The 21,714-nt window shown below is 34.4% G+C and overlaps 1 protein-coding gene and 1 pseudogene across 25 annotated transcripts in view; both read left to right on the forward strand.

Moving 5' to 3' along the window:
- Positions 1–21,714, forward strand: part of NOL4 (nucleolar protein 4) — a 438,717-nt gene that overhangs the window by 288,192 nt on the left and 128,811 nt on the right. The window lies entirely within an intron of this gene.
- Positions 7,345–7,463, forward strand: LOC120589594 (uncharacterized; annotated as a pseudogene).

Consider the following 21,714-nt stretch of genomic DNA (forward strand, 5'->3'; position numbering starts at 1 on the left):
TTAAAGAAAGTTGGCTCACAGTTCTCTGATTTCCTTCTCTCAGGGATCTTGAGCTCTCAAATCCTGGTTGCCTGTTATCTGTCTGAAGCCCTTAAACAGATTTCAGGCATACATTTTTAAAAATTAGCTTTTCTGGTTATTCTCAGTGGTGGTATTGGCCTGCTCCAATCTGTTCCATTATGGCTGCATCTATTGCTCCTTTGATGATTTCATATGCCTACCTCCCTGTACCATGACAGAGTTCTCTTCTAGATACTCTATTAACATGCTGTCTAACTTATTTCACTTAGCATGATAATCTCCAGATCCATCCATGTTGTTGCAAATGGAAGTATTTCATCTTTTCGTATGGCTGAGTAATATTCCAAAAAATTTAAACCATCTGGAATTTATTTTGTCATACAAAGCAAAATGAAATTATAATTATACTTCCTTAGTTATTTTTTGTATTAGGAAAATAAGACAGTAGTAATCAAAGTAAGGGAAAAATACTTTTGTAGTTCCACAAATATTCTTTCAGTTGCTGGAAAAACATGTTATTAATTGACTACAACATTTTTGAATATTAGAAGCTCATGATAATTAGTAAAGAGATTTACATTTCTTTAGACAAGTTGTAATATTTTTAGAGGTTATTTATTCACCTTGTTGTATTAGGTATTCTATTAATATAGATGATGTAAAAAAATACTGTATGATATGAAAACAAGAACTTACATATTGAGTTTTAAATTTCTTAGTTGGAATTTGACTACTCCCTCTGTGAAGCCTTCCCAGATTCCTTAGGGAAGAGTTAGCTATTCTGTTCACACAGGCCCGTGACTCCTTTTTTTTTTTTGGTTCTTTTATAGCCATTATCAACTTGTTTTCTGTATATGTGCTTAAAATTTCATCTCTTTCTATCATACTTCTGTTTTCCAAATCTGGCTTTATTTTCCTTTCCAGTAGTTATACACATACTCATGTTTCACACACATACACTAGAGGTAAACTTGTCCAGAGACGGCATTTCTCTCTGTTTGGTTTACTGTTATATCTCCTGTACTTCACACTGTGCCTGGCACATAGAGTATGTGTTGAATAAATGTCTTCTTCCTCCATTAGACTGTGAACTCACTGAAGTCAGCGACAGTGATCTAAGTCTTAGTATCCTAGCACCTAGCATAATATCTAAAGGGATTATGCCAGTCATATTCAAAGATGATCATACTCATTGTAATGTTCAGCAAATAATTCTTAAAATAGAATTAGTATGCAAGAGGGCTACATATTTAAAATTTATTTCATTCATTCCTTGAATACATGTTTATTTATTGAACTTTAAAAACCCATAATAGTTTTACAGACATTTATATTTCTCTTCTGATATATTTTAGTATTCTTAGATATTATATATTCCCTTTGCTTTATTGGATATTAAAATCACATAAATGATATGAAAAATATTTTTATAAATTTTTGAGTCTATATCCTATAGCAGACATGTTACGAACAGCAGAAACAAAGATGAATAACATATAATCCCTGTCTTCAAAACCCTAAATAATACCTAACATTTTCTATGTGCTAGGCACTGATATGAGAACTTTATATATGTTTACTCCGTGAATTTGTATAAGATTTCTATGAAATAAATATTATTATTTTTCCATTTTAAAAGTGAGGAAACTGAGGCAGAGAGAGATTAGTAATGTAGTTTTCTCTGTGTTTAGTGTCCAGCTAAAGTCTAGAGACTGTACCTAAGCCTGTCTACGAATAGGTGGTTTCTTGGAAAATGGCTCTTGACCCACCCTTCGCTCCCCTTGCTATGGGCCCCAGTATCTCAGCCTCTTTCCCCAGAACTGCCTTGGGGTTTAGCTTCAAAACTGGTTTTGAGAAAAAAGCTCTTCCTCCCCACTCTCCCTGATCATATTTCTTCCAAGACAAATATATTATTGTAGTTTAACAGTTATACTGATTATTATGTTGAAAAATTAGGGGTTCATGAAAATAATACATGGGAGATAATAATAAGACTCTTAAACTTCTAACAATAGTGATTTCTAGCATGTATATAACCTTGGTTATAACTCGCTTTCAGAATTTAAATCTAAATTGTGGCACTCTCAGCATAACCTACTTAAAAAACTTAAAAAAAAAAAGTAATACTGTCTTTTAGGGAGAGGAGGGCTGGAAAATTTATAATATGACTGATGTTCAGGTAGTTACTCTTAAAGGATTAGCAGATGGTAAACATTAGCTATTAGAGCAGGAAATTATTTCTTTAACTTTTTTTTTTAGCTAAGAGGTTCTTCAGAAATAAGTAATTCTGGTTGGTTGATTTTGAAAGTAAACCATATGTTGTTTACATGTTTTGGCATTTATCCCATTTCCCTGAAGATGAGAGTGAAAAATGGAAAAAAAAAAAAAAAAAGCCTTTTACTAATTAGATAATAATGAACATAATGAAAACAGTTGCCGCAACTTTTTGAATTACAAGAACGTATCTTCAGAACAAGCTCTGGGAATAGGATCATGAGGGAAAAATGTTCTGCTTATACCTATTAGGTGAGTACATATGTGTCCTGGAAATATATACCAAGGCATGCATTAAACAAATTTAACTGTTATTTTTTACTACAATAGAAATTAAAAACACAATCCAAATGAGTTTTAAAATGCCCTGTCCTTTTTATATGAATTACTACATATAAATATATGCATTATTTGCAATATTGGCATTGTAGTTCATATCTTAAGGCTTTTCACAAACATTTGGATGATAAACAAGAAGTAACTAAAGGTAGCCCAGTGATTTTCCTAGGAGGCCCATAGGACAATGAATCTAAGCTGTAGATCCCCTCACGTGTGAGTGATAGCAGCATCCATAAAGTCCTGTTCTCTTTCTGTACTCAAAACAGTAGATGTAGGTGATGCAGATTATGTTGCTTCAGCCACAAAGGAGAGTAATTACAGCCGAGTGTGGGGGAAGGGTGGCGTGTAGTAAGAGTGCTCCAGACATAAAGGATTGAGAAATGGAAAGGATAGTGGGGAAATCAAGGTGTGAAAAAAGACAGTTTGGATGACTCCCTGGGTGGAAACCAAGGTGGTATAGTAAACTGAACCTCTGCTGCTGAGAGGGGAAAACTTTTCCGTCCCCACGTGTGTCGTTTTCTTCTAATGAAAGGGATGGACTGAAGAAAAATAAATGTTCAAAACAGCACACAGTTAAGACTATTCAAATGCTCTATCAACTGCTTAAAATGTATAATAATGTATGTGTTAATGATTTTCCAAAAAATGTAACTGCTGTATTTGCAAATATATATAACCTGCCCTCATACAATATGACCTGATACTAAATCTCTTCTGCTGTTGCATAGGCACTTAAATTCCACTGATGATTATTTTTCTAAATGATTAACACTTATTGTGATTATTCTCTGGCTAATACATGAATGCAAAATGTGGCTGCAAGGATTTGCTTTTGTTAGCATATCCCCTCCCCCACCCCAAGCCTCAAGGCTCCAGACGATGATGCTGGAGAGAGAAAATGGATGTGTGTGTGTGTGTGTGTGTGTGTGTAGTGTGTGTGTGTGTGTGTGTGTGTGTGTATGTGTGTGTTTGTGTGTGTTCGCATATCTAACCTTCAAGTTGATACTATGGTGATGATATATAAGCAAACAAAAAAGATAGAGCTCTCTCTTTGACAATACTGTTTTTAACAATATCATTTTAGAAAAAACTTCGAGTAAGCAGAATGCTTTAAATTTAAATGATGGTAGTGTTTTTTAAGCAGCTATACAACTGGAATTTACTAGAGCTGAGAATGATACTTTTATTAAATAATTCTGTGATCTTCCAGCCATGTTCTTACCCAGTGATATCCCTGTAGCAAAATGCATAGATAATCAACAACCCAGCCTGTCAGTAAACTTGTTGAGGGATTAAATCCTAAAGGAAAGAGCCCATCGCCCTGGAGGAAAACTGAGTGCATGTTTCTCTGAGTCTTTGAAGGCTCATCTCCTCAGTCCCACTGCTAGAATGTGCTCTGTTGTCATAGCAACACCATCTCCTGCTTCATACAGGAAAGATTAGCTCTTACTGTGCAAAGGAGAGAATTTAGGGGAAGTCAGACTAATCCCTGGGTGCACTTGGAGAGAAAGGTTGGACCTCGCCTGAGGGATGCTGTCTCTGCAATGATAGAATTGGCCTTCCACAGACACTGGTATTTAAGTTGAAGAGCAGAATTCACAGTAAGTGTCAGTTCCTCCAGAGTAGAATATTGATGAATGAGGTTTGTCTAAGTCTTGTTGAAAACTGTCCCATGCAGCAGTAGAATGACAGCAGGGGACTCCGCTAAGACTGCCAATGTTTTCCTAGTTTAGGTGGCATTTAAAGGGGTGACCACATCAGAAACTTGAGGAAAAATTTTAGATACTTTTGAAACATCCATTAGAATCTTGGGAGCATGTCAAAATTAGATAAGCCCCCCAAAATATTATATGCTTCTGCACTTGATTTATTTACCCTAGATTTTCATGCCTTTAAATTTAAAATTTCATAAAGCAAAAAAATCATGAAAAAATCCGTATGTCTAAAAAGGTGTGTTTTTTCCAACACCAAAAGTGATGAGATTTCATTTTAGGATTGCAAATGTTCTTTTTCAATTATGTATACATTTTTTTTGAAAATCCTTTTAGAAGTATACAAGTGGTGTAGTTCTTTTACAGTAGTTATGATAAAAAGGTATTCTTTGGGGAAGATTTATTTAGCTCTCTATTTGGTGCTGCTGCTCCAATTTGTCAGTATAAAGCAGTGTAATGTGTAAATTTTCCAGGATTTTCTGTTGCTTGCCTCAAATGGATTTTGTTCTGGGGGGAGCTGTCTATGTGGGTTTGTTTAGTTTTTCCCCCCTTGGTTTGTATTTGTACAATTTTCCACAATTACTAAAGATTCAATATATTTTAGCTTAATAGCTGAGAAATCTTGTTATGGATTTGAAAATTTGATATTGACAGCTATTATGGAGATGTCTAGTCTTTTAAAAACTTAATTACTTCAAAGTATACTTTCATCCACATCCAAAAATAATAAAAAACTTTTTCAAGAATATACAGATTTTACATACTATATTATTAATATGTAAACTGTATGGTTTTGACTATCAATGTGTATTACCTTGAAAGTATTTTTTTTTCAATTTAAAGTATTCCTAGTAAAAATTGTATTATGCTGCATTCATTATGTTTTTCAATTGTTTTGATCATGGCCATATTTTTATAATGTATGTTTAGAAACTGGGTTTTGTTTCTCATGTACCAAATCCTAGGCTTCTATTGTACTACCACACTACAATCAATATTGCAGTCTATGCTAAATATAGTCATGATCATAAAAAATATTTAATTGCCATTTGAAGTGTGCTGCTTTTATTTATCAGAATGGGAGAGATTTGGGTGTTGCTATAAAAGCAGAGACAGATCACACATACATACTCCTTTTCTCTAAAACTTAATGCTAGAATAGACCATAGGTCTTAGACTTGAAGGAACAATCATGTTAAAAGGCTACATAAAATTATTCTCTTGTATGTGAGCAAATACAAAACTATAAGGGTCATACTTGGCTTAATAGCATTCAGGTTGTAACTATGCAGAAGCCCGATGCTCTTAAGAAAATGGAGACAAAGCAGGAAGTCAGGAGCCCCTTTCAGTAAATGATTGCTAATTATTTCGACAATCTCTTTTCAGTGATGACTATCAATAGTTCAGGATAGATCCTTAAAAATCACAAAGAGAATGAACAAATCTGCTGTTTCTCCTCAATCCCCCACTTCCCCTGCCGAAAACAATCTAGGGTAACTTATTTGTCTTCATTGATCTTGGGCAAAAATGAGGAAACCGATGACCTTATGCTGAAAAGAGAGAAACTTAGGGTTCACTATCGGATGCTAAGCTCAGAATTAATAAAATAGAACTGGGAAAGAAGATGGATGGCTAACAAAAATGGGCACCATTTATTGAGATAACAGAATAAAGCATATATAAATTACTGAATAATAATTGAAAAATAGTTGTCAAGAATTTAGCCCATTCACTACCTTAACCAAAGTTTTTCTAGAGGTATTCTTAATCAGTTTTAAAAAACAAAACAAAAAATTGTTATATTAGTTTGAATTTTCCATTTCCCATCTTCGGTGCTTATTTCTTTTGGAAATAAAGTGGCGATTGAACTGGAGTCATATGCTCCAATGTAAATTGAAGACTGGTGGAGATTTGGTATCTCACCAGGGCAAGTTTGATTTGGGGCCCCTACTATTCTGTCAAGGTCTTGCTGAGAGAGGAACAGATCCTCCTCCAAAGCCTAATTATTTCTCAAAAGGCATCCATCCCTTCATGAATCTTTGAAAAAAACAAGTTGCTCCATTTTTGAACTGGTCTTAGAGGTTTGAGATGTCATTGGGAAAATCCAAAAGTCAGTTTAAGATTAAAAATTTTTAGGACATTAAGTTCTATTGAAAGCTCTGCTGGGATTAGTAGGTGATCTGAAAATGGTCTGAGATCTTGCATGGAAAAATGGAGTACTGAAAAAAGAAAAGAAGAAATAATGGCACAGGAAAATTACAGTAGAAACTTTTGCTAAGGGACATGACCACAGGGGAAGCCTTAGTATCTGATTTTATAATAGTCAGTTTTCATGTAATCTGAGAATAGCTTCTAAAACTACCCAGTACAGTTGATGGTTGACATGTGTATTACAGTAAATATTGAAAATAAAAATCTTCGGCACATAAAGTTATCCTATGATATGAACACTTTTTGTATTTGCTTTTAAAAATCAAATTAAGGTTCAATATGTTTATGCATGTAAAATTCAATTCTATGACCCATTGTTAAGTTAGAAAGGCCACTCTAGAAAACTGTGTTTTAGCAATAATTCCTCTTTTCTATTTTAAATTGTGGGATTTAGGCTGATGTGAAAAGCTTCTCTTTATATTGTCTAAGTTTGATTCTATATGTCTCAGGACAAATATGTAAGATGCTAGGTTTATCCGTTTCCTTAGGGTTGCATATAAGGAAATGGGTAGCATCATAAATGGGGACGATAGCTAGAGCAATTGTTGAAGTTAGGGTCTAAAAAGGCCAGAATGTCAGTCTGGGCTGCATACTTTTGATGACAAACTTTTGAAGGTAGACGGGAGTGTCAGTGATCATTTGTGAATGAGGAGTGAGAAATAGGAGCAAGTGCTTTGTACCCTACCAATGTGGAGTGGGATGAATAGAGGGTATGGACGATAGGGGAGGTGCTTAGGACTGAGAGCCTAAACTAGCATAAAAGCACTGATATCAAAAGTAGGGAATAGTCTACGGCCATGCTACCCTGAACAAGCCCGATCCCATCTGATCTCAGAAGCTAAGCAGGGTCAGGCCTGGTTAGTACTTGGATGAGAGACCACCTAGGAAGACCAGGTGCTGTGGCATAAAAAATACAAAAATAAGGGATTGTAAGCTGACAAGTTCCTTGCAATCTGTCAACCAAGGGTTGCCTCGCCTAAAAAAAAGTAGGAAATAGATAAGAAAGAAATCATAGACATACAATCTATGGAATTTCATGTATTAATTAATCTAACCAAGGTTTATTTGACTTCTGCCAAGTGGCAGGTGACAAGACAGATGATAAGAATTATAGAGCAAAATGTTAAAGTTCAGGCATTCAAAAACACTTAGTCTGGTGGAAATGACTGATAGAAAAATCAAAATATCTTGTAATAAGCAGTGTGACAAAGCAAATACAGAAGACAGACTTGTCCGAGGATTGGGTAGTATTAAAATACCTTCAAACCTGGAAACCCATGGGTGCTACTACTAACCCATGGGTCCCATAGGGAGAGTCAGTAGGAAGAGGGGCTTTGTGGGGAGAGCAGTAATGATAATAGAGGCAGCAATAAATTTGATCTTAGACATCTTGTTTGATCTTTAAGCCTTAAAAAACAAATACTGCATTTAATTATATCTAACTTACCCATAATGTAGTTTATTTTAGGTCACATTATCACATGAAATTTCATAGCATCTTTGGCATTTGTTTTACTGTTCTCCCTATTTTGTTTCCTCTTTAATTTTTGTGTATGGCAATTAGGATACGTGAAAACTTGACATGATATTTCCTTTTAAAGTACAGCTTTTTAGTATGATCAAAAAAGTTTATCATTCATTACTGGAGTCTGACAATTTTAAAATTTAATATTTTTTAACAAGGTAACTTTTGTATTCTGTTCTTGGCATTAATATATGATAAAAATAAATTTAATACATAGGAAAAAAGTACCTATTCAGCTGAATTTTGAGAAAATTACTTTTGTAGGACTTATTTGATTAGCTAGGGACAGAAGTATTTTATTGTCTTTTTATGTGGCTAACTGGCATAACTTTCTGTCAGTGTAGACCTGAAATAATAATAATTATAATAGTTACAATAACAACCTCAACAATTAACATTTTATGGCTCTTTACAGTTTATAGTTGCTGCCAAAAAAGATCCTTCTGTACCTATAGAGAAGAAAGAAAACACAATTTATTATAGAATAAGGATATAAGGTGTCATAAAAGTGGCCACAAATTCTGGAAACAATCTCACACATGCAGTAAAGTAGAATAAAGAACAATGACTTCTCTAGCGCCTTGAGAGATAAACAGATGCACCTGTGATTATCTCCTATTTATCTTGTGAAAGAAACCCCTGAGCTAAATGTAGAGGCAGGCATTTAGAGTTTGAAGGGTCAGAAGTTCTAGTCTCACACGGAAAATCAAAAGGTCAGTCCTCTTATTACACCTTTATGCTTTCAAAAAGACACCCCAAAGAAGGGATGGTCGGGAGGCAGCTGCCTCTCTCCTCAAAGAAAATTCATCCTTTAGTCTTATATAATGCCCCCTTTTATACACATTATCTTATTTAATTATCACAATACTGCCAGCCACATATAATTACTATTATGTTTCTGTTTTAGAAATGAGGAAACTGAAGCTTAGAAAGGTCAAGGAATATTTTTAAAGTCATAAAACTAATAGCAGGGCATTATTTCAGCTCACTCTGCATCTCACATTCTCATTTCTTAAATGAGGCATTGTAGAAACTCATTTTTTGGATACTACATGGAGAGGTAATGATAAGGAAACAATCATTTTTGTTCTTGCCTTGGGTATCTATATATATATGTGCCCTGTGTTATAAATAAGCAGGCCATTGGAAACAGTCTGGACCAATTTTTCTAATAACTATTTCATGGAATTGTTTTGGGAATTAAAGGTAATAACTAATATGAAGAAACTTGTACTGCTCTAGGTACTTAATAAATGATAGCAGCCATTTACTATCACAGAAACGTATTCTACTCCAGGAAGAGGAAAATGATGAAGACAATTGGAGCTTTCACAGAAAGAATGCTATTCTGAGATTCAAAAGATTATTCATCCATCTATTCATTTACTCATTCATTCATCATACATTTAAAACCCTTACTCTGGGCCTCCTTCTGCATAGGCACACTACAGGAAAAATGAAGAAAACCAGAGGCTGCCTCTCCCTTCAAAGATAATACTAAACCCTTCCTTCCTGTGGACCAGGTATGGCACTAGTTGCTCTGCAAACATTAACTCATTATAATCATATCTACTGTTCTGTAATGTATATTCTATACCTGCCCCTGTTGTATGAGAGATATGTCCAAATCACTCAACTTGTAAGTGACGGACCTAGGCTTGAATCTAAGTTTTTCTGACTGCGGAACCCATCCTCTTAACCACAATGTTATTCCGCCTATTGCACAAGTGTGAAAAGTGCTATGCCAAAAATTAGTACAAGATACAGTACTGACAGAAAGGAAAGTGTGGAGACGCTGTGGGATGGTCATTTAGGAAGGCCTTAGCAGATATAATTTTTCTGTGTAATAACTATTTCATAGAATTGTTTTGGGAATTAAAGGAGATAGCTAATACAAAGAAACTTGTACTGTACCAGGTGCTTAATAAAAGATAGCAGTCACATACTATCACTCACGTACCAATTTTAGTTTCAGTTACTGCTAAGGGTTTTCTTTCATTTCTCTTTCTTATTTCTTTTATTGATTGTTTCATAACCAGCCAGATTGTGAATTACATTCTACTTTTCCTTCAGTTTGGCTAAAAGTTTGAGAGATGATTAATTAAAGATCTACAGACAACTTTTCCAACATTTGATCTTCCATGTGACTCCATCGGGGTTCATAACAATTGGGATAGGAAATGGTGGACATATCTCCAAACTTTAGAAAACACCATCACATTTTCTGGCCCAGTTTTGGGGGGTTTTTGTTTTGTTTTGTTCTGTTTTGTTTTGTTATTTCTTTTTTCTTTTTTTACTTACAGAGAGAAAGGGGCTTGGTAGGAGGAATGTCTTGAGTTTTTTTTTTTTTTAAATGTGATACCATTCTGGCTAGGATCCTATTACTGCCTAGAAAACCTGCCTCTTTCTGTATGTAGCCTTTATTCTTTCACTGAATGTGTTGTAGAAAATAGTAAGAAAATTAGAGCCAGAGAAAGGAAAAGGCAAAATTCATAATCAGGTCTTCATTGGAGTCAGTGGGTCCATATCTGAGTTAAAACCTCAAAATATACTAAAATATATTCAAACTTTGTAACATGTAGAAAAAGTTTTTCACTTTTTGGTCCTGAGAGCATATCTATGTATAATTTTATATTGCTGCCCACTTCTATACTTTTAAATCACATGCAGAACTCCACGCAACAGTCAACTCTTTGAAGGCTATTGCTGTAACTATGACAGAATTACTTATTCCTCATACTTTTCAGTAAAAACAATTATAAGATTAGCCCTGTATGATAAATATTAAGAACAGCAATCCACATTACAATATGGTTAATACAATGGTTTGTTGAACAAATGTAGTTTTTAAAAGGAGAATAAGAAATTAATTTTGATTGATGCTATCTATACCTTCCGACTTTCTCTTATAAAGATTGCTCCACTTATTATTAGAGAGAGAAAAGAATGAAAGGAAGAAAGAAAAAGAAAGAAGGGAGGAAGGAAGGAAAAAAAAGTGAAAGAAAGGAAAATCACATGTAGTGCTTTTCTAAAACTTGGAAAGAAGTTTAGAAACTTAGAAAATCTCAGAAGCCATTGCTTTGTTAGAGAACGCTGTACATGTGTTTTCTCTCTCTTGAAATTGCTCTAAGTAGAAAATTTAAGGGTGATAACCAAGGGTTTTTTTCCCCCTTTAGCTAATAAGTTCCCAAGGGATGACTATTACCCATTCAGAAAGAAGACATGTGCTTCTGTTAACACCTGACAAAAAAAGGATACTAGGGGTCCTCTTTGCCTTAATTTTTTTCTTCTGGTTGCCAGTCCTCACAGTGGTGAGTGGGTGTGGAAGAAGCCCAAGAATGTGATTTTTAAAAATTTCCTGCTTATTTTTTGTTACAAATCCTCACAGCCTTTTCCCAAGTTTTTCTCTTAAGGTTGCTTTAGAGCTTACAATTTTAACCTGTTAATTTAGCATTGTTTCTTCTTGACCCCAAAGCTTCATTTTCTTAGTGGCCTTAAAATGTATTTCATAATTTTTAACTGGTCAAGAGAAATAGCAGTGCTGGGGATAGGATGATATTGTTAATAACTCTTATTTTAAATATTTTAAGCACTTAGGTTTGGGAGAATTATCAATTAGAAGCAAATTATGTGTTATTGGACCTGTGATAGAAAATTAGATTTATAATCTGGCAAATATTTTCATTGTTTTCCCCATCTGAGAATATTTTTGGTTATCAGATAAGATTACCTGCAGTAGAATGCGATCCTTTCCAACTTAAAAAGTTCTCTGCATCTGTCTCTAACCTTTTAGAGACTAAGGTGATCTCTTACTGATTTTATGATAACAGGGAAAAAAATTCAGTAGGTTAGTTAAAATATAGGAAATATTTCCAACCAAACTTACAAGAACAATTTTGGCATAAGACTACCCTGAAGTTTGGGTTGTATCACTGTCACAGGTACGTGTCTCAAATGGCGCTTTTGTTGTTTTTCCACTCCATGATACCTGAGTCGGAAGGAAAAGGAGATCCCATTAAATATTACAACATGCTCATTTTTCATTGCCCTGCAGCATCGGGAAATGGGAAGCGCACAGACTTTGGCATCACAAATACTTCCCTTGGAATCTCAGCCTCGTCCTTCCACGGTCGTTTCCTCATCTATCTACTGTAGGGCTAAGAACCTGCCTTCCATGGTCCTCTGTTTCAAAGTTCAATGGATAAAGTAATAAAACGTTACACATTTTAAGTTTTAAAATATATGTGATGAAAGTTTTTAGACTTACTGGAGTCTCTTCTATCGCTAATATATTATTAATAAAATATTACATATTCATTTAAATACATATTCATGAGAAAGAATTTCCAAAAGTATAGAAATGTATAAAGAGGAAGGAAGGGTCCCCTATTCTCCAGTCCCAGTGCACTGTACTCCCAATAGATAATTTCTGTGAACATTTTGGTGTATGTTTCTAGACAAGGTAGATAAATGATAGTTCAGTAGATAGCCTTAAAAAAAATGGTCACCAAGTTTTCAAATGTTGGTTTCATTTTTATCATTATTTTGAATCGATTGTTGGAAAGAACATTTTGCTAATGATTCGCTGTTATTGCTATTGCTTTAATATTGTTTTTATACTAGCTGTTTTATACTAGCTGTTACTGCATGAGGTAATTTTCAGACTAAAGAAAAGTGGGATGGGAGGACAGCACACTTACTTTTGGGAATGATTAAATGTGGCAGGGTCTCTACTGGAGTACCATTTAAATATATATCTTAACATTATAGATACAGAAATGGAAGCTAAGCCAAATAAAAAACTAGCTCAAAATATTGGTATGCAAATGTCAGCAGAGCTGAAATGTGTAAATTAGAGATTTACTGGAGTCTGCTAGCCAAAGTGAAAATGAAAGCGCTTACGGCTCACTAATTAATGCTACATATCCAATTTGACTGCGGGCTAAAAGAGGCCTATGAAAAAAAACCAGTGGCCTGGGAGAGTCAAGAGAACTAAGTCCTCTTCTATTCTGCCACTCCGTAAGACAAGACTGACAAGCCTGCCCTTTGTCCTCAATATAACCACTTAAATATAGGGGTCATGATCACCACCCTGTGTTCTTCTCAGCTTTGTGGTGGTAATAAAATGCAGAAAAAAGATCAAATTCCAGAAAAACCATGATACAATTATAATTTATTGCTGAACTGTTAATATTCTGATGTCTATATTGTTTAGCTATTTTTCATATTTTTAATGAGTTTTTACCAGGTCAGGCTCTTCAAGGAGCAGTTAGTGGACCAGTGTTGGTCCTGAAAACTATTACTGGTCCATGAGGAGATAAGTACAAGATTTGGAATAGACAATTTTATGTCTGTAGAATTTAATAATAAATAAATGGGCTTGTATTTTGAATGTCATGTTCAGGGTATTTTTTGTTTTGTTTTGTTTTATTTTTTATTTTTTATTTTTTAATTTTACAAACTATTTGTCCATGCCAGATTGGAAATAAAAGGACCCAATTCATCACCACAGATAGTCTGAGAAGCCCTGCTTTTGGGGACTGGAGCTGTGTTAGATACAGCAAGGAGCAGAAACTGACCTAGTCTCTGCTCCCTCAGCCTGGGCTTCTGGGGGAGAGCCAGATATTAATCAGATAACTATATCTAAGTGATCATTTATTTAGACTAAAATAAGTACTCCTCCTTAACCACTTTTCTCCTCTTTCTTCTTCTTCCCTTGACCTCCTCATCTACTCTACCTTCTCTCCTTCCCCTCTCCTGTCTTACCCCTCTGTTCACTTCTCTTCCCTTCTCTTCCCTTCTCTTTCCCTTCTCCTGCCATGACTTGTTCTCTCTACTGCCTGTTCCCCTTAATCTTTCATTTGTTTTTCACCTATCTATATAGATATATATATCTGAGGAAATATATAGGTATATACCTGAGAAAATTTGTCAGCCTATACAAGAGAATAAATATCAGCAATTATAATCAACAAATTAATCAACAAATAACTATTCCAATATTACAATTTCTTAAAGAATATTATATTCTTTTTATGGTTGCCTAAGAGTATGTACCTACATCCTTACACCTTTATTCCTCTCTCCTTTTTTCCCTTCCTTTTATCCCTCTTTTGGGCAATTCATTTCAAATTTATTGAGCCCCTACTATGCAGCAAGCATTGTGCCTTGCCCCCCACTATATCCCTGCCTCCCATTCCCTATTCCTATTCCTAAAAGGAAAAATAACCATAAGTAATAAGAGAATTGGAAGTCAAAATTCTGTGACTATTTAACCTGGGCATGTGCTGTGTTAGGAGGCATTGTTCTTGTGAGTAGCCTTTAAAAATGTTCACAGGTGATTTTGATGTTCATCATTACCCTACATCTTGAGAAGAAGGATGTTAGATCAAAATCTCAGATACGGAGTCTTTCTTACCTAATTCACTCTTCTGGTTGGACCATATTGGTTGTGACTTTGACCTTTTGTAGTTTGATGGTCTTTTGGTCAGGTGCCTGCCTTGGCAGTTTTGGCCAGGGGAGGTTGTATGACTACCAAGGCAGTGGGCTGCTGGCAAATTAAATTGTTCCAGAAGGAAGTATAGAGAGGAAATTCATACCCTAAAATGATATGTTCAATATGATTAGTTGTCTAGTTTAATTTCTTTGCACAGAGATACTGAAGAAGGAACTTGGAAAGGTGCCGTCAGCAGTAAACTGCTCTCTAAAGTAGGTCATTCAAACCCAGAAAAATGTTTTCTCTTTGGCTTAAGTCAAGAAACAAGGGCTTTCAAACCAGAATCTTCTGTACTTTATCCAAAGAAAGATTTTATAAATGGCGTGGTAATGTAACCTGGTATAGCAGCATGAAATATGGGTAGGGAGGGTGGGTAGTATATTTTGAGCAGCTCTCAGCTAATTAGAAATAATCACATTATAAAAGCTCTTATCTTGGTATTATTCAGAGTTTAAATTGATACAGTTAGTACAGAAACTTAGAGAAATTATTTGTAATGGTCAAACAAGACAGATTTTGTAATTATGATTTGATTTGGAAGATTCAGTGATTTTTCATGTATGAAACAGTATAAATGAAAATGGGTATATATACCACTACAATAAAAAAATCATTACCTTGGGATTCTTTCAATTCTTAGTTTTTTATTTTTCCCAAACACAATTTGACATTACTTTTTGCCAACACTTTTATGATGATAAATGAAACATTAGCAAAAACAAAATGTTTTTCCTTCTATTGACTTTTTAAAAACATTGTATTTCTACTTGGTGACCTTATATATACTACTCTATGCAAAGGAGTAGTAAAGCAATCCACACTCTCCATGAGCATTTGGGGAAAATATGACTTATGTGTGTGAAAAATTAATGTATAATGTAATAGAAAAAATTTTGAAATATGAAAAGTATGAGCTTAGAAAATGGGATCAATGTGGACTGGAATCATCAATATAATTCTTTTGGCATTTGTGGAATACCCACTACACTCAAACCATAATGCTAGCTTCAGGGCATACAGCAAAGAAAAAAAGCCTAGCCTCTGTTCTCTCACTCTTTATAATTTAGTATATTTGATCATCAGAGGAAGAGGAAGAGGGTACGTTGCCGGAAGATATTTCTTCAACTTCAGTACCCCCTGCACTAATACTCAGTAATGATGATTTTATCACTTTATTTCCAACACCTCCCAGGATATTTCCTGTGATGCCTAGCCCCACTACCCTTCACCAAGTACTTTTTCTCATGCTTCCTTGACACATCCCTGTTTAGAATTTGTTCCAAGCCACCTTCACTATTGCCTTTCTTCTGCCCCCACCCTTCTCTTCCTCCTCCGTTTGTATTCTTTTTAGTGGTTTCCAAGTACTGGTTGTGACATCTGCCACTAAGAGCTAGTTTTGCCATTCATTCACTGTGCTACCTTTAGTGAATCACAGGACCTTTTTTAAGATTTAGACATTTTCACATTAGTGAAATGGGGTAATTAACACCTATTTTACCACACTGGGTCCCTGTGAAGTATATATTAAATCAATTGCAAAAATCACTTCCTAAATAGAAAAATAAAAAATATGTTACTATTCTCCTTCAACAATAGGATTTTCATTTTCTGTATCCTTTAAATACTCATGCTCATGTTGGTTTTCTTTTATCTCATATATTTGTAAAATTATTTTATTTTTTTCTCTTATCTATTCAAATCTTTAGCAAATTTCCTAAGATGATTTCATTTGCTATAATTTAGCCCTGAATGTTAAATGTAATTGGTTATCCTGTACTCTTATAATCATGGTGATATTGAACATTTATCTGCATTTATAAAAACATCATAGCCATTATTCTAATTGCAAGAAGACTTTAGTTACAATGAGTGGAAGGTAGTAAGCAGGCCAATCACTGTGACTTCTGATTTTATGAAATACTACAAAATGGGTAACCTCATATGACGCTTTTTAATTAGTAGTGTCTCTAAGAGCCTCCTAAATCAATAGTTAACTCATCCCCCCCTCCACACACACACATAACACACCTATCTTTTTCAGACTCTTCTCACAATACCTAAATATATTTCCTGCCGAGGCATAGCAGTAGGGTTAAGACAGAAATTTGGCCTGAAATTGGGAACCAGTTTCTAATCCTGTGTTTGTCACTGTCAGTGTGACTAGAGCAAGTTCTTCATTTTATCTGTATCAAGATCTTTAAAATAGGAAATCTGAGTGTTATCTCTAAGTCTATTTTGAATATTATAAAGGTAATGACTACCCAAATGACTTATACAATTAAAGTAAGCAATTGTTATTATTCAGATAAGTCTATTATAAGTCCTTTTGTTTAAATAAATCGAAATAAATTAGTCTTTGTTAAGGAGATACTAGTCCTCTGACAAGTATTTAAATAATAATACTTTATAATTTGTCGAATCCTTTAAGATGGCTGATAAGTTTATTAATACTACTGTTACTGATGATACCGGATATCAGCTTCTGAGATAGAAATAGTGAAGAAAGCTTGGTGAAAATGTCTTGGATATCAAATAATAAATTGACATTAAGAAAAAATCACAAAATATTGATTATAATAAAATTACAGATACCAGAAAACAGAATTCTTAAGACCAAAGTAAGGCAAATTGTATCAGTGGTGATCCTATCTGAAAATGGAGCCCATTCCATGCCATTCATCAGAAAAACTTAATACAAGGCACTGTTTACAATGGTGTTGGAAGAGCTCAAATGCCAAACAAGGTATAGCAAAGCAACTAGAAATTAATAACAAAAGAAAGAATCTGCTATAGCCAGATGTGCAAAAGCAGGGGAGGAGTTGGTATTACTAGAGCCTGAGAGCCCGAGCTACCTGGTAGGATGAGATTCACCAAAGATACTTTCTGGCAAGAGCTGGGACATAGAGAAGTTGAAGTTTATGCTGGAGATGGAGAGATCGCCTGAACCAGAGAGAGTGTGTGGGTGTGGGATGGGGAATAGGGATAGCCAGGCATCTTCTCTTCTTCCCATCTTCAGTCTCTTGTCGATATCTCCCATTATTTAACCAAGTCATAAGACAGTAGGCAAGGGAATATGGAAAATGGTTTGCAAAGAGAGGAAAAAGAAAAGATCTGAGAGCAAACCAGCAAATAACCAGTATAAAATGAAGAAGCATGTGGGGGAAGCCTTTTGGAATACTTAATTTAGGATATACTTATCCTTTAAGTTCAAAAAGTACTTGGATGCCTAGGTTTCTTGCCATCTCAAAATGTTAAAATAGTAGCTTCAGTTTCCTCATTGAATAGTCTTGGTTCATCCACTACAGTAGGAAGAGGAAATTGGGAAGGGGGGCTTAGAAGAAAAGATCATGGAGCATGCCTTCTAATCATCAGCCTCTAAGTTACTGTAAAACCTAGAAATTAAATAGTTCTAGTATGATTGCAAAATTTCTCCCTCTATACTCCCAAAGCACAGTACACTTCTTTACCTGCTTGCTAATGGCTGACAATACCAAGAGAAAAAAGCCTGTCATTACACAATTAGAGATAAAAGGTTTAAATTACAAGTACCTAGCCAAAGTAACATTTTTCTGTGGGAGAACTTCAGTCAAAGGATGATCAATCAATCTGTCAATCTATTCCTCAGTAAAACAATTTACAGAGATCCAGTGTGCATTCAAATAGCTGGAGGATTTGCCATAAAGATGGAAAATAGAACATGAGGGACCCATAGAACAAACTTTGAAGATCTTTGATAATTTTCCCTAGAATAATACTCTTTCCTACTATGTAAGCAAAATCGACAGTGATTTCAGCTCATGGTACACAGCTCTGCTTTACAAACATAAAAGACTCAATTTTGCAAACATATACTTGACTTCAGTAAGTATATCTTTATCTTTAACCTTTTAGTAAACATAGAAGCATTTTGAGAAAAATCATGGTTTTTTAATGAGTCTTTTCAAGTGAGGCCACACTGGCTCTTGTTTATGAGTTTTGATCGAGAGAGACTACTTTGCTTGCTGAGTTCTTTTTCTGAAAATTTCCTAGAGATTTATTTAATGGTATTGTATTAACCTCAGATTGTCTTTCTAAACTCAGAGTTGAGGGCTGTCATATTTAGTTCTCTTAGTATCAACAGTTGCCTCCCATAATTTCATATTCAACCAATTAGTTGTTGGATATTATCTATGTTAATTTCTCACATGTTGCCCCAACATTCTTGTACAAGAAATGCTTCTAGATTCCCTGCCCCCGACCAAAGTAAATTAAATTACGTTGTTGGTAGAGTTTAATTTCTTGTGGTTGTAGGACTGAGGTCCCTGTTTCCTTAGTGGCTGTCAGCGGGGATCTCTATCGGCTCCTTAAGACTGCGTGCATTCATTCCTTCTTATGTGACCTTCTCCATTTTCAGTTCATCAATGGTATACTGAAAAACCTTGGTTCTTTGAATCTCTCTGACTTCCCATTCTGCAACTAACCAGAGAAGGCTCTGTGCTAAATGCTCATGTGAGTAAACCAGGCCCGTCCAGATAATTTTCCTATTCAAAATCCATTGTACCTCATATGACATCCCATAATCACAGGAGTAATAGATTTACAGATTCTGGGTATTAGGGATGGGCACTTATACATACTTATAAGAATGTAAAAAGACTCACAGTCTGTTTTTAAATAGATACTAAATAGATATGTGATTGTGATCTCCGATTGTCCAGTTCAACAATACTTATTGAACATTTACTATGTGCCAATCACATACTAATAATGGAATAAGAACTGGAACTTGCCCTTCAATTGCTAAAATTTCATACTTATACACATCTGAGAGATAGACAAACTTTTTTGACATTTTGATAATTTTGTCAGAATCGTTTCCTATAAATTGCACAAAAAACTGATTCTGCATAACTTCTAATTCTTCAACTTCTGACAGATAGTAAGAATACTTTAAAATCTTTAAATATTTGATTCAATTATATCTCTTCTCATAATCTCCGAAAGTGTTCTTCTTTCAGGTTTAGAACACCCCAGTTCTTTGACTATATTTTAGTACATGACTTCAGGTTCCTTCAACATGTAAGTTATATTTTTTAACTGGACATAGTAAAGTCACTTAACATTTCTGTTTCTTGTTTTTTCAAAAGTAAAACAAATATTATGCATTAGTTGCTTTTTCAAGTTAAAAAACTGTCATTGGCTAAATTTAAAAAAAAAACACCAAAATACAAAAAATGGATATTTATTGGAAGGGCACTGGAGTTTCTCATAAAATTCATAAAGGAGTTGGTCCCCCAATAATCTGAAAAGGTAAGAACCAAAGGCAGGCCCAATTTTAGGAAAAAATGGCAATAATTTTTATACTTCCTTTCTAGAGGTTAACATAAAAAGAACAAGTCCAATGAGTCCCTTTTTCTGTCTCATAGCTGCAAATTTTTTCAGGGTAGCAAGAGATTATGCTTCTGTTAGCCTATACTTATATGTTAGGAAGGGATTTTATGCACTAGGTTTCCATCCCTGTAGATGTTTAGTACATTGCCTCAGTTGGCTGCTAAAACACACATACAACTTTTTCATACTTCCAAAGATAATTCTGCTGAATGCTTACCATCTATTTCACGTAAACCACAAACAACCTTATTTTTCTCCAAAAGAACTAAATCTAAGTCATATCCAGTTAGTGCACTCAGAGCTGAGGCCAGTTCACCAAGTGATGTTTGTTCCTCTTGTAGTTCTATGATAATTGAAATTATACAGTTAAGGGATTAATTAGTATATTTATCTACCACCACCATACCCTATATACAACAGTGTAAATAAAAACTTAAGGAAATAAGGGATGTTCTTAATGTTCAGACACTTGATAGCAAACAAAGAAATCCAGATAAATATGTGAAGACAGCCAAAGTCCTACCCAGCTGCAAGACATTTATTTCAAACAATAAGCTTGTTATTGTTGGGTCCTCTTTTTTGTTGTTGCTACGGTTTTTCAGGATAAAGTATTTATTGATTTATTTTTAGCAAGCGAAAGTCCTCTTGAGTTGTTTGGCTAAATGCCAAGTTAGGGAAACTACTTTTGGATCATATTGATTCCAACTTGTTTTTGGAATAACTCACCCCAAATCTGTGACATTGTTTTCATTTAACTTACTTATTAGTTTAGCATAATTTATGATAAATTCCTGAGCCATTTCTCCTATAAATTGTCAAATCATTTTCTAATAGAATGACTTTATAGTAATACTATATGACACTGTTTCTTATTTCTATTGTCCATCTAATGTGTTTTCTGAGACATTTCTCTCAAGGAGTTAGCTGTCAAATCTCTTCGAAAACATTGAACTGCTATCTAATGATTTTCTTAGATTCACTTTAAATTTAACATGAGAATTTATCGTTGTATATCCTGCTTGTTATATGAGACAGAACATTATAAAACTCACGGTATTGTTTTGTTTTTAATTTGTAGCAATAAATAGCTTCATAAGTAAGCTGCCCATGTATGAATACCTTACACAACTGCATTAGTGTGTTATACTATCTATGACATTGTCTTATTTATCAATTAATTGATCTCTCTGTAGAGACAGACAGATGTATATCTGTCATGTCAACTTTGTATTAAGCACCAAGCTGGGTTCTATAGAGGAGCACAAAGAAACATAAGATGTAAAATACATACCTTTTAGACACTTACAGTCTAACTGGTAATTAAAACATAGACTTTTGAGCCATAAGATGACAAGGTATTATAAGGTGAGAAAAAGGACTAAACAAACCCCCAGTGAAATCTAGAATATTAAGGTTGGAGTAGGAATTTGAAAATCTGTGACAGATATGATTATTATGGTACCATTTAAGATAAGAAAAAAAAGCATGCCGTCCAGTTCAAGATCACTTATCTTGGAGTCCATGGATAAATCAAGTGGCTCATGATTTGGGGGGAGAATATATGTATGTATAAATTTTTACTTATCTTTAACTGAAGTTTAACATTTTATTGTATTATGAATATAGGTAGTAAAACAGTAATATTCACAGTAATATGATTTCATCAACAAGAGAAATAGACGTTTTCAATTCACATTACAAAAATATAAAAAATGTTTATGCATATTGTTTTCTATAAAATATCTACTTTTTTCTTTGAAACCCTA

The sequence above is a fragment of the Pteropus medius genome, unplaced genomic scaffold, assembly GCF_902729225.1.
Source record: "Pteropus medius unplaced genomic scaffold, Ma_sr-lr_union100, whole genome shotgun sequence".
Classification (NCBI taxonomy): Eukaryota; Metazoa; Chordata; class Mammalia; order Chiroptera; family Pteropodidae; genus Pteropus; species Pteropus medius.